This window comes from Saccopteryx bilineata, chromosome 7 (assembly GCF_036850765.1).
Source record: "Saccopteryx bilineata isolate mSacBil1 chromosome 7, mSacBil1_pri_phased_curated, whole genome shotgun sequence".
In the NCBI taxonomy this organism is placed as follows: Eukaryota; Metazoa; Chordata; class Mammalia; order Chiroptera; family Emballonuridae; genus Saccopteryx; species Saccopteryx bilineata.
In genome coordinates this window covers 32,108,353-32,120,961 of record NC_089496.1, presented here as the reverse complement: position 1 = coordinate 32,120,961, position 12,609 = coordinate 32,108,353, and the positions used below count along the sequence as shown (strand labels likewise).

At 37.2% G+C, this 12,609-nt stretch overlaps 1 protein-coding gene across 1 annotated transcript in view; it reads left to right on the top strand.

Moving 5' to 3' along the window:
* The window catches only part of THSD7A (thrombospondin type 1 domain containing 7A), a 399,875-nt gene that overhangs the window by 112,838 nt on the left and 274,428 nt on the right, over positions 1-12,609 (top strand). The window lies entirely within an intron of this gene.

The window sequence follows — 12,609 nt, the reverse complement described above, 5'->3', positions numbered from 1 at the left end:
ACTCCAAGCAAATAACATCCAAAAAAAAGCAGGTGTAGCAATACTCATCGGATAATGCTGACTACAAGACAGGAAAAGTACTCAGAGACAAAAATGGCCATTTCATAATGGCTAAGGGGACACTGAATCAAGAAGACATAACAATTCTTAATATATATGCACCAAACCAAGGAGCACCAAAATATATAAGACAGCTACTTATTGATCTTAAAACAAAAACTGACAAAAACACAATCATACTTGGAGACCTCAATACACCGCTGACGGCTCTAGATCGGTCATCCAAACAGAGAATCAACAAAGACATAGTGGCCTTAAACAAAACACTAGAGCACCTGGATATGATAGACATCTACAGGACATTTCATCCCAAAGTGACTGAGTATACATTTTTCTCCAGTGTACATGGATCATTCTCAAGAATTGACCATATGTTGGGCCACAAAAACAACATCAGCAAATTCAGAAAAATTGAAGTTGTACCAAGCATATTTTCTGATCATAAAGCCTTGAAACTAGAATTCAACTGCAAAAAAGAGGAAAAAAATCCCACAAAAATGTGGAAACTAAACAACATACTTTTAAAAAATGAATGGGTCAAAGAAGAAATAAGTGCAGAGATCAAAAGATATATACAGACTAATGAAAATGACAATACGACATATCAGAATCTATGGGATGCAGCAAAAGCAGTGATAAGAGGGAAGTTCATATCGCTTCAGGCATATATGAACAAACAAGAGAGAGCCCAAGTGAACCACTTAACTTCTCACCTTAAGGAACTAGAAAAAGAAAAACAAAGACAACCCAAAACCAGCCGAAGAAAGGAGATAATAAAAATCAGAGCAGAAATAAATGAATTAGAGAACAGAAAAACTATAGAAAAAATTAATAGAACAAGGAGCTGGTTCTTTGAAAAGATCAACAAAATTGACAAACCCTTGGCAAGACTTACCAAGGAAAAAGGAGAAAGAACTCATATAAACAAAATCCAAAATGAAAGAGGAGAAATCACCACGGACACCGTAGATATACAAAGAATTATTGTAGAATACTATGAAAAACTTTATGCCACTAAATTCAACAACCTAGAAGAAATGGATAAATTCCTAGAACAATACAACCTTCCTAGACTGAGTCAAGAAGAAGCAGAAAGCCTAAACAGACCTATCAGTAGAGAAGAAATAGAAAAAACCATTAAAAACCTCCCCAAAAATAAAAGTCCAGGCCCTGACGGCTATACCAGCGAATTTTATCAAACATTCAAAGAAGACTTGGTTCCTATTCTACTCAAAGTCTTCCAAAAAATTGAAGAAGAAGCAATACTTCCAAACACATTTTATGAGGCCAACATAACCCTCATCCCAAAACCAGGCAAGGATGGCACAAAAAAAGAAAACTACAGACCAATATCTCTAATGAATACAGATACTAAAATACTAAACAAAATACTAGCAAATCGAATACAACAACATATTAAAAAAATAATACATCATGATCAAGTGGGATTCATCCCAGAATCTCAAGGATGGTTCAACATACGTAAAACGGTTAATGTAATACACCATATCAACAAAACAAAGAACAAAAACCACATGATCTTATCAATAGATGCAGAAAAGGCTTTCGATAAAATACAACACAATTTTATGTTTAAGACTCTCAACAAAATGGGTATAGAAGGAAAATATCTCAACATGATAAAGGCCATATATGATAAACCATCAGCTAACATCATATTAAATGGCACTAAACTGAAGGCTTTTCCCCTTAAATCAGGAACAAGACAGGGTTGTCCACTCTCTCCACTCTTATTTAATGTGGTACTAGAGGTTCTAGCCAGAGCAATCAGACAAGACAAAGAAATAAAAGGCATCCATATCGGAAAAGAAGAAGTAAAGGTATCACTTTTTGCAGATGATATGATCCTATACATCGAAAACCCCAAAGAATCCACAAAAAGACTACTAGAAACAATAAGCCAATACAGTAAGGTCGCAGGATACAAAATTAACATTCAGAAGTCAATAGCCTTTCTATATGCCAACAATGAAACAACTGAGAAGGAACTCAAAAGAATAATCCGCATCACGATTGCAACAACAAAAAATAAAATACTTAGGAATAAACATAACAAAGAATGTAAAGGACTTATATAATGAAAACTATAAACCATTGTTAAGGGAAATTGAAAAAGATATAATGAGATGGAAGAATATACCTTGTTCTTGGCTAGGAAGAATAAATATAATCAAGATGGCTATATTACCCAAAGCAATATACAAATTTAATGCAATTCCCATCAAACTTCCAATGACATTTTTTAAAGAAATAGAGCAAAAAATCATCAGATTTATATGGAACTATAAAAAACCCCAAATAGCCAAAGCAATCCTAAAGAAAAAGAATGAAGCTGGGGGCATAACAATACCTGACTTCAAACTCTATTATAGGGCCACGACAATCAAAACAGCATGGTATTGGCAGAAAAATAGACACTCAGACCAATGGAACAGAATAGAAAGTCCAGAAATAAAACCACATATATATAGTCAAATAATTTTTGATAAAGGGGCCAACAACACACAATGGAGAAAAGAAAGCCTCTTCAATAAATGGTGCTGGGAAAACTGGAAAGCCACATGCAAAAGAATGAAACTGGACTACAGTCTCTCCCCTTGTACAAAAATTAACTCAAAATGGATCAAAGATCTAAACATAAGACCTGAAACAATTAAGTACATAGAAGAAGACATAGGTACTCAACTCATGGACCTGGGTTTTAAAGAGCATTTTATGAATTTGACTCCACAGGCAAGAGAAGTGAAGGCAAAAATTAATGAATGGGACTACATCAGACTAAGAAGTTTTTGCTCAGCAAGAGAAACTGATAACAAAATAAACAGAAAGCCAACTAAATGGGAAATGATATTTTCAAACAACAGCTCAGATAAGGGCTTAATATCCAAAATATACAAAGAACTCATAAAACTCAACAACAAACAAACAAACAATCCAATAAAAAAATGGGAAGAGGATATGAATAGACACTTCTCCCAGGAAGAAATACAAATGGCCAACAGATATATGAAAAGATGCTCATCTTCTTTAGCTATTAGAGAAATGCAAATCAAAACGGCAATGAGATACCACCTCACACCTGTTCGATTAGCTGTTATTAGCAAGTCAGGTAATAGCAAATGTTGGAGAGGCTGTGGAGAAAAAGGAACCCTCATCCACTGTTGGTGGGAATGTAAAGTAGTACAACCATTATGGAAGAAAGTATGGTGGTTCCTCAAAGAACTGAAAATAGAACTACCTTATGACCCAGCAATCCCTCTACTGGGTATATACCCCCAAAACTCAGAAACATTGATACGTAAAGACACATGCAGCCCCATGTTTATTGCAGCATTGTTCACAGTGGCCAGGACATGGAAACATCCAAAAAGCCCATCAATAGATGACTGGATAAAGAAGATGTGGCACATATACACTATGGAATACTACTCAGCCATAAGAAATGATGACATCGGAACATTTATAGCAAAATGGTGGGATCTTGATAACATGATACGAAGCGAAATAAGTAAATCAGAAAAAAACAGGAACTGCATTATTCCATACGTAGGTGGGACATAATAGTGAAACTAAGAGACATTGATAAGAGCGTGGTGGTTACGGAGGGGAGGGGGGAATGGGGGAGGGAAAGGGGGAGGGGGAGGGGCACAGAGTGAACAAGATAGAGGGTGACGGAGGACAATCTGACTTTGGGTGGTGGGTATGCAACATAATTGAACGACAAGATAACCTGGACTTGTTATCTTTGAATATATGTATCCTGATTTATTGATGTCACCCCATTAAAAAAATAAAATTATAAAAAAAAAAAAAAAAAAAGAAGTTTGTAGGTATCACATATATTTTATCTGACTTTTTAAGAGTTTGCCATCAGCAAGCTTGGCTGCCTGAGATCGTATCCAAGCAGGAAAACGTGTTTGGCCCAATCCTGTTGGGAAGCCAGAGTGCCCTTAGCTTGTGTCTCATGTGCAAAGGTACCAGGTTTTAGCTAGCAGGAACTATTCTATTTCTTGACAAATGAAGTTTCTGTGCTTTCTATGGCTTTCCCAGTAAGATTTATCTTCTAAATCCAAGTGTTTATTTCCCCATTGATTGAGAATAGGCCATTTTCTGCAACCTTCAAGTACTGATTCCTTCTTGGTATTTAATATACCACAATCAAAGCTAAGTTAAACTATTTTATCTATTTCTGACAAGTCCTTATTCTATTTTTTTTTAAATAATATGTCAGGTACTGACTAAAATATAGATCAGAAGAGACAGCAGTTGAAGAAGAGAGGACACTCCTTGTGGTTCTTTCAGTCTAGCTTTGAATTATGGCCACAGACTCAAATCTGAGTCGTAAGTGATTCAACTCATCATAACTCATTTACAAAGGCCAGATCAGGACTTTGAGAAGTCAGAAACCACAGTAGCTCTGACACTCAGATGGTGTGTAAATCATGCCAGCAGGGCTTTTTGTTTTGTTTTGTTTTTTTACTCAGGTTGATCTGACTGTAGTAAGGTGTTTGGGGTAAAAATTCATGTGGTAAAGAGAATTATTCATTTAAGAGGTATCCATTGGTTACCTAGTGTGTACAAGACATTATGGGGAATACTATAAAGATACATTTTTTTTTAAGCAAGAAAGAGAGGGATAGACAGGAAGGGAGAGAGATGAAAAGCATCAATTCTTCATTGTGGCACCTTAGTTGTTCATTGATTGCTTTCTCACATGTGCCTTGACCGGGGGGCTTTAGTCAAGCTAGTGACTCCTTGCTCAAGCTTGGACTCAATCCAGCAACCATGGTGTCATGTCTAGGATCCCACACTCAAGCCAGCAACCCCATGCTCAAATCAGATGAGCCCAAGCTTAAGCCAGTGACCTTGGGGTTTCGAACCTAGGTCCTTTGCATCCCAGACCTATTCTCTATCCACTGCGCCACCACCTGGTCAGACTAAAGATACAATTCACATTGTAACTTCAGCTTGAACAAAGAGCCTGCAACACAACAGAGACATAAATATTCTGAACAAGTGGTTCAGAAACCCTGTAGCCTTGTCTACTAAATAGACTAGCTCAGTTATACTAGTGCTTTCCATGAGAGCAGGGGTCATATCTTATACATTTTTAGTTTTCCAGGGCTTAGTACAGAGTTTAATGTATAGTAAGTTCAAAACACATCAAAATTGAAAGGTTTTTCAATGTCCTCCTTGTCTGAATTTTCCTTATAAGAACTTTGTAAACTATTCATGTGGCATCAATCATATATTGTTCAGATTTTCATTATGTTTCCTTTGCTGATGTGCTTTATTTGCCCACATACAATGTCTAGACCAGGGGTCCCCAAACTTTTTACACTGGAGGCCAGTTCACTATCCCTCAGACCATTGGAGGGCCGGACTATAAAAAAAAACTATGAACAAATCCCTATGCACACTGCACATATCTTATTTTAAAGTAAAAAAAACAAAACGGGAACAAATACAATATTTAAAATAAAGAACAAGTAAATTTAAATGAACAAACTGACCAGTATTTCATGGAAACTATGGGCCTGCTTTTGGCTAATGAGATGGTCAATGTCCGGTTCCATATTTGTCACTGCTAGTCATAACAAGTGATATGACGTGCTTCCGGAGCTGTGATGCCTGCATCCTGTGTCACTGGAAGTAGTACTGTACGTGAGCAAGGCTGCACTTTGCGTGGTGTCTCACTGACCACCAATGAAAGAGGTGCCTCTTCTGGAAGTGCAGCGGGGCTGGATAAATGGGCTCAAGGGGCCGCAGTTTGGGGACCCCTAGTCTAGACATCTAATGGTCACATTAGATAATACTCTTAATACCCTAAACTCCTTAAGCACTATGTATGTTTAGTTGATTTGCAATAGTTATTTGTTAATGTATAGGGAAGCAGCATATCCGAGTACAGTGTATTAGATCATAGTACAGAAGATGACATGTAACAGAACTCTGTCAGCTAGGTGGTCCAAAGCCTTAGGATTCAGAGAAGGCATAACTCCCTGGGCTGGAATAAGTAGAGAAAATGTTCTGGTGAAATAATTCAGAGCTAGGGTGGAGTTTAAATATAATCAGCTCAAAAGTCTCTATGTTACAGTTGAGAAGACCTAGTTCTTGAAAGATTAAGTGATTTATTTTAAAAGGTTTTAAGGTTTTATGGTGATTTGTATTTTGTCCTTTTGAATTGTTGATCTTTGATTTATTAGAAGTTCTTTGTGAAGGGGTGTTGCCATTTTGCATCATCAATAGAATATAATGCCGCAATATATTAGAAAGCAAACAGTAAATATTTGTGCTGTCTTCTTGTTGTTGGTTATTTTGCCTTTTTCAAACCTATGGAAACATTCTCACACCTATGGAAAACATGAGCAAAATTCACTTAATTATTTTAAAAACTAAATATGTTTTAATAGTACCTCTTGTTATAAAATATCACTAATTTATAACAACTATTTCTACACGAGGTGAAGGAATAATTATAAATGTTTAACACTAGGAAATAAATTATAACACTGTCCCTGTAATATCTTTTTAATATATATAACATCTGTTTAACCAGCTTTAACTCCAGGCTCTCATCCAGGCATGTTGAAGGTTAATAAATCTTGATTAGGCAGTGAAGATGGAATTCTCTCACAGGTGAGAGAAATGGGGTGAAAACAAATATAAAATGGGAAAAACTTCAAGGAATATTTGAGTGACTCCTTGGCACTCCTCAACTTGACTCACCTGCATGCTATTTTCTTAGCCAATTCATTGGCCCATTTCCTTAGCTTTAGGAAATCACAGATAAGGGAAGAGATGAAATACACATATTCAAAGTTTTTGACAGTACAGAAAAATAGGTAAAAAACATAAAGAGGTTCTTGAATAAAATATTTTATTTATATGAGCTTCTTTCACTTTCAAGAGTTATTTTGGCCCAAACCAAATGAATTTCAAAGGAATATCAGGCAAGCACTGAAGGCTGCAGACATGGAAATGAGGTTGTAAGCACAGGCTGCTGAAGGCTTTAGGACTGATTCCTTTGGGCCTTGTAGCCTCTGGTTGCAATGTGCATTTGAAATTAATTAAAAATAAGAATAAGATTTCTCTGCTGCTAGGGCAGATCTTAGTTTCTCTGATGGTTTTGCCTGCCGGCACACACATCCAGGGTTTTGCAGAGGCGATGATGATAGAATGTATTGATTTTAGTTAATAAACGGCAAAACAAAAGTCATTTTGGGCTCCCCTTAATAGTAAATGCCCAGAATTTTCCATGATCCCAGAACCCAACTGGATTATAGATATTGGGTCCAGAAAGCAGCCAACGCACAGCAGATGAAGCCAGGTGTGGTGGTTAAACAGAAGGTCTATAAAAAATTAACAGCTCCATTACTAAGAGGCAGCATTCAAATTAGGAGGGCAAACGAACTAACAAACAAACTCTTACAAAGACAAACACCGATTACCTTCTCACTGCGGCTTCACTGGGATCCACAGCTACTTGGGTATGAATTCAAAGAAAACTACGGAAGGAATCAGAAGGATTCATGGTGTCGTGGTTAGGGGTGAAACTTCAGAGGTCTGTTTCAGAGTGGTTGCTCTGAATCAGGGACAGAAAGAACTCTCATTTTCTAAACTCAGTGTCACCTCCGTAGTCCAACAGTTAACTCATTTTGGAAACTCATTCCATTTTATATGTAAGCCAGTTGTGGACATTTTGTGGACATTTTCTTTAGACTGCATGTTAGTCTACCTCTTTGGTTCATGTTTTAAGAACATTTAAAAAAGGGGAAATTATGTCAATGAGAGCTCTTCTTGCATATAAAGCAAGAACTGAAAAACCCTAAGTCAGTGCTGAGTGGATTCTCGGTGTCTACTGTGCTCAGATAATGACCAGAAGATGACTGATCACTTATTGACCAATGAGTCGTTGGTCCTTTAGGCTCTGATAAATGTATTTTAATGATTTTCTGTTAAGCTTGGGCTTACTCTTTGAGAGTGATTAGAACACATTTTCTTGGGTTTGTACTATTTCACCTGGTTTATAGATGTACCTTGTTTTAAGATGCGATGTGTTCCTGCTAAGCAGTTGATATTTTTGTTTTTAAATATTTAGACAATTTTTAAAACCCAAGTGATAGAAATGCTTATAAAAAAGGGTTTAAGTTTAGATGTTAACATACTATTGAAAACAAGTGAAACATGCATGTCCTGTCTGAATAGACTAGCCTTGTGAATAGTGGGTAGTTTCCAAAATATAAAAAACACTTTTGTAAATTAATGCTACTTTTCTTTACTTTTTGAGGAATTGTAGCCCCTTAAGTCTCACTGTGTGTTTCCTGCACTAGCAAGTTAAATATGCAGTCTCTGCTTTGAAATAGTCATTTGCGCCCCAATGATAGTAGTACTTAGTTTTATTAAATATTTAATGTGTGTTCATATTTAAGACCAAGGCATTTGCATTGACACTGGCACAGTACACATGTTCTAGCCGTAACAAAATGACATATGTGTACAAATTGCAAAGTGGTGCCTTGTTAGCAGCACATTTTAATGTAAATGTGATGTCTGACAATACTACATTTAGATATTGTCTACATGGAATAAGAAATCTTCTAAGATCAATTTTGAAGTGTGAAATTATGGTTATTCTGAAACATTATGTAAAGACCAGATCAATGTGGCTTCAATGTATCGTAGGCAAAAGTACAACCTGAACCATTTGTATAGCATAGAGACAATAATAATAAAAATGCTATTATTGATAATTGTGTGCTTTCACATGTTACAGCATATTATGTGCTCACTCGTGTGGAAGCCTTTGTCTGTGATAGGTTAGATTACTGAGTAACAGTAATACTGGAATACAGAAAATGAGGTTTTAAACCGGGAAAGAGAATTATTTGGGTAATCCCTACTATATGTCACAGACTAATTTACGGAAATTAATTTGTCATAAGGAATGATACTCTGTAAACATTTTTCCATAGAACATAAGGAATTGCTTTGCCTACTAAGCCAACTTGGATGAAATGTACCTAAAATATAGTACAAATTTGTATTATAAAATCTAATCAATGAAAATGTAAAAAGTAAAATCCTCTTGCATCCCTCAGTCCCCGATGTGAGGGCACAACTCTTTCTGTCTTTTTTTGTGTGGGGAGGGTCGTGGGGGTACAGAGTGAGCCCCAGCTGTCACAGGCCAACTGAAGGGGACATCAAAGTCCCACGTGCATCTGCAACTGCATCATACTAATCAAAGTAAGTATCACTTTCAGAACTAGATGTATTAGTCTAGGCCAGGCTCATTTAAATTTGGAAGCATTTTTATATTATTAAAATTTATAAGAGGTACTTTTTGAACTTCTCATATAATTTTCACTCATCAAAAGGCTCAAACATGTTTTTAGATTAATTAACTATCTCTATGACTTATTAAGCAAATGTAATCATGAAGAAGGCTTTTATTTTACTAAGTGCACTATATCTGTAGGTTTGAGGAGTTAATTTTCTGAAGTTGGATATCTCAATTGATAATGACAAAAACTTTTAAATTACATGCAATAACCCAGCAGTGTTTTGATTTTCCTCTGCATGGGAATTAATCACTCTATTTTTTTAAGTCACTTAAGTTCTGAAATGTCCAATTAATGATTAGCATTTCAAATATAATGCAGCTGTTAAACTTAGCTTAGGTAAAAACACCCACTTGGAGCAGGTGTCCCCAAACTACGGCCCCGTGGGCCACATGTAGCCCCCTGAGGCCATTTATCCGCCTCCCCCCCTCCCCCACCACACTTCTGGAAGGGGGCACCTCTTTCATTGTGGTCAGTGAGAGGAGCACTGTATGTGGCGGTCCTCCAACAGTCTGAGGGACAGTGAACTGGCCCCCTGTGTAAAATGTTTGCAGACCCCTGATGGAGTATGCTTTTGCTTTAGAGAGCTATTTTAAATGAAGCATAATAAATTATTGTTATTTTCTTTAGGGTAGCTCATAATGTACCCAGACTACCACATAACTTGCCAAATGATGCCCCCCAAATGTCACAGAAGCCATAGAGGAACAGTGCCCTAACCTTTTCTTGGTCATAAACCATTACTAGGTTGTACACTGTGCACCTTCACCCCAGGAAGGGCGAGGGAAGAGAAGTAGCACATATATATCCACATGTAATTCGTGGACCCAATCTTAGCCTAAGCTCACTAACCTTATTCTGGGGAGTAGGATTGGTAGAAAAGTTTCCGAAGTATAATAACACTGCCCTTTATGAATTTCTTCCACGACTACTGCTTAATAGTGAACACTGGTCACAAAAGCAGAAGGAGGACGTGGACAGGTGTCAGAAAGACACGGCAGCTTTGGCCTCTGGTGGAAGAAACACCTGTCTGTTGAAACGGAAAATAAAGAAGAGAGAATAGTCCCACAAAATAACAACAACAATCTAGCAATAGTTATTATTTCTTGAAGCTAATAATGTGCCAGGCCCCAGATTAAGCAGTTTACATGAATAATTAAATTTAATCCTGCAACAAGTCAGTAAATACAGACTCTTAAATGCCAGTTTTAAAGATAAGGGAACTGAGTCTTATAAAAATAACCGAGAAGCTTAAGGCCTCCTATTAATAAGTGGAAGACCCCCCCCCTCCAAAGCCCAGGATTTTAATTACTACACAGAAATGAAAACAGTGGCAGGTGTGGTACGTTTGGTGGCCCAGCTGGAATTTATGGAGTTGTGTTCTATTTGACTGCAAAGTGTCGGACGAGTTTATATCCTGCAACTGAGGAGTGAGTTTGATGAGATTTTGATTTAAAATGTTTAAAATGCTTTTTCTTTTTTCACGGGCTATGTGTCTCAGAATTGACCAGAGACAGTGGATTAATTTGCAGAAAATATATGATGATAATAATCCTGAATTTATAATGATAATAACCTGGCTGATAAGCAGATCTCTTTTGTTCCCAGAAATTCTGGAAAACTCCAGCGCAGGTATGAAGAAAGCTTGCAACGGAGAGATATTAGGGTTTCGGCAGGACCACTGATGGCATCATAGGGCACTCTGTCCAAGACAAATAAGAAAGAAAAATGTCCCCCCTCCTTCCTCTCTGTCTCTCTCTTCCCCTCCCGCAGCCAAGGCTCCATTGGAGCAAAGATGGCCTGGGCGCTGGGGATGGCTCCTTGGCCTCTGCCCCAGGCACTAGAGTGGCTCTGGTCACGGCAGAGCGATGCCCCGGAGGGGCAGAGCATCGCCCCCTGGTGGGCAGAGCGTCGCCCCTGGTGGGCGTGCCGGGTGGATCCCGGTCGGGCGCATGCGGGAGTCTGTCTGACTGTCTCTCCCCGTTTCCAGCTTCAGAAAAATACAAAAAAAAAAAAAGAAAGAAAGAAAGAAAGAAAGAAAGAAAGAAAGAAAGAAAGAAAGAAAGAAAGAAAGAAAGAAAGAAAGAAAAATGTGAGAAAAATCAGAGAGATAACTGTACTCAAGATTCTAATGAAGTTGAAAAAAGATGTGTTGTGGGGGAAGTTGAACACTTCAGATGGGGGATAAAGAAATCATATCCAGAATGCAGAACCCTAGAATTAGTGACTTAAGAATCAGTTCTTGCTCCGGGTGCGACTTCAGGGTAATTGGATGATGGAGATAGAGTTATTTTAGGTGCAGGTGACAAAAATGTAGTTCAACTGTTTTAAGCAAATTGGCAAAGGAGTGCTGGTGAGAAAAATATATTCAATAGAAAGCTCGAGGTGGAATGAGGATTGTAGTGACCCTTCTGAGGATCCAGATACTATCACTGGGACACGTAAGGGTTTCTGTCTGCTCTCCTGCTTTTTCTCCTGTCTATCAAAGAAAGTCAGTGAGGGACATATTGTTCTAAAACAGATATTCCACCTATATATCTATTCCCCGCAAGGTTAAGGCACTTAAATTGTATCTTGTACATGATTTGAAGAAAATAATATAATTCCATTAATAGTAAGACGTACTATTTAGATATATACCAAGATATATTATTATCTACCATTTCTTCCTATGTCTTAAAAATAGTTTATTTCTAATTTTATCCCCATGTTTAATTTTAAAATGTTGAGGATTCTGGATTTCAGGCGGCCTTGTTTTATTAGAAGCAATGGTGTACCATGATTCATTCCTTGCAGTTTTGCCTTAAAGTTTAATTAAAATTTCTATCAAGTTGTAGATAAAGACTATCTTTTCCCTACTTATATTGAGACCCTAATGAGGGTTTCTTATGCTTTGTTTCTCTCAATTAAATACTTGTTATGTGTATAAAATTAGTGTACAAATTGGCTTATGGTTCAGAGATACCATTAATTAAGTCATAATCAACTGTATTCTGAAACCTGTTTTGTTTTTAGCTCAAGTCTGTGTCTATGGCCAATTACACATCATTAATTCCAGTTTCTGTGTGAGAAAATTTTCTTCTTTCTTCTCTGCACTAGATAGAGGGGATGCCTTTAACTAAAGCTTCTCTGATCTTTTAGCTTTGCTCTTTTTTTTTCAAAAAATGGTACGCTATATAAAGCATGT